Source organism: Vombatus ursinus, unplaced genomic scaffold, assembly GCF_900497805.2.
Source record: "Vombatus ursinus unplaced genomic scaffold, bare-nosed wombat genome assembly UNPS02015133.1, whole genome shotgun sequence".
Classification (NCBI taxonomy): Eukaryota; Metazoa; Chordata; class Mammalia; order Diprotodontia; family Vombatidae; genus Vombatus; species Vombatus ursinus.
In genome coordinates, this window is record NW_020954911.1 from 4,000 (window position 1) to 6,103 (window position 2,104).

General features: G+C 38.0%; 1 non-coding gene across 1 annotated transcript; it reads right to left on the reverse strand.

Annotated features, from left to right (window-relative positions):
- Nucleotides 1-1,729: 1,729 nt before the first annotated feature.
- Nucleotides 1,730-1,947, reverse strand: LOC114031322. Its single transcript, XR_003567729.1, has one exon. It is a non-coding gene; the product is annotated as a small nucleolar RNA U3 (small nucleolar RNA).
- Nucleotides 1,948-2,104: the final 157 nt, after the last annotated feature.

Consider the following 2,104-nt stretch of genomic DNA (forward strand, 5'->3'; position numbering starts at 1 on the left):
TCTTAAATTGGATTATAAGGCAGCAATCATCAAAACAACTTGATACTGGCTAAAAAATAGAGGGTGGGTCAGTGGAATAGCTTAGGTATGCATGACACAGTAGTCAATGACTATAGTAATCTACTATTTGATCAATCCAAAGACCCCAGCTTCTGGGATAAGAACTCACCATTTGACAAAAACTGCTGGGAAAACTGAAAAATGTATGGCAGAAACTAGGCACAGACCAACATCTTATACCCTATGCCAAGATCAAATCAAAATGGGTAAAGGATTTAGATATAAAGACTGATACTATAAGTAAACTGGGAGAGCAAGGAATAGTTCCTCTTTCAGATCTTTGGAGAAAGTAAGAATTTATGACTAAATAAGAGATAGAGAACATTAGGAAATGCAAAATAATAATAATAATTTTGATTACATTAAATTGAAAAGTTTTTGCGCAAATAAAGCCAATGCATCCAAGATTAGGAGGAAAGCAGAAAAATGGGAACAAGTTTTACAACCAGTATCTCTGACAAAGGCCTTATTTCTAAAATATGTAGAGAACTGAGTCAAATTATTAAGAATACAAGTCATTCCTCAATTGATAAATGGTCAAAAGATATGAACAGGCAGTATTCAGAGGAAGAAACTAAAGTTATCTATATTTGTATGAAAAAATATTTTAAATCACTATTGATTAGAGAAATACAAATCAAAATGACAAAATGAGGTACCACATCACACCTATCAAATTGACTAATATGACAAAACAGGACAATGAGAAGAATGTGTGGGAAAATTGGAACACTAATGCATTGTTGGTGTAGTTGTGAACTGATCCAACCATTTTGGAGAGCAATATGTAACTATGTCAAAGGGCTATGCAAATGTGCACCTGTGTACTTTGACCCAGCAATAGCACTTCTAGGTCTGTATCCCAACGAGATCATAAAAATGGGAAAAGGACCCACATGTACAAGAATATTCATGGCAGCTCTTTTTGTGGTGGCAAAGAATTGGAAATTGAGGGGATGGGGGAATGGCTGGACAAGTTGTGGTATATGAATGTAATGGAATACTATTGTGCTATATAAGAAATGATGAGCAGGCAGACTTCAGAAAAACCTGGAAAGCCTTGTATGGACTAATGCTGAGTGAAATGAGCAGAACCAGGAGAACATTGTACACTATAACAGCCACATTTTGCTATGACTGACCTTGATAGACTTGGCTCTGCACAGCAATGCAAGAATCTAAGATAACTCTAAAAGACTTATGCTGGAAATTGTTATTCACATCCAAGAGAAGAACCATGGAGTCAGAATGAAGATGGAAGCATACTATGTGCTCTCCTTTTCCTTTGCTCTTTTTTTATTGCTCCTTGGTTCTAATTGTTCTTTAGATCGTGACTAATGGGAAATATGATTAATTTGGATGTTTAAGTAGAGCCTATATTAAATTATGCACCATGGGAAGGGAGAAGATTGGGGAGCAAAAAAATTTAAAACTCAAAAGCTTATTACAGAAATGGACATTAAAAACTAAAAACAAACTAATCACAAAAAAAAGAAGAAAAACCACCAAAATCAAGACATAATTCACTTTCTTTACACTAGTTGGGATAGAGGACAGTACTGAAGAGAAAAATAAGGCAGGACAGCCTCAGGAAACTTAAATGCTAATACACATAACAAGAAGGACTTGATTTAATCTTGTGCTATAACATGAGAAGACTAAAGGAGAACCCACTCAGTCTGTGTTCTCTTCCTTCCACCCCTTCCGAAGGAAGAGAAGAACGATCATCAATGGCATGTAACAACCACTAACAAGCAGTGTCACAAACCGGCTTCACGCTCAGAAGAGAACACCACAGCTCCTCCTCGGTGGTTACCTCCGTGCTACACTTTCAGCCACAATTCTCTAGTAACACACTATAGAAATGATCCCTGAAAGTATAGTCTTAACCAAACACTCCAACCTGACCCCAGCGCCGCCAAGCCCACAACCCTTCCACTCATGGCCACCTTTCCACACTCTACTGTCTCCACCCAAAAGCCACCCAGCACCCAGCCAATCCACACCACGTGCATCCCCAAACCCTTGCACACAGAGCCAAAGG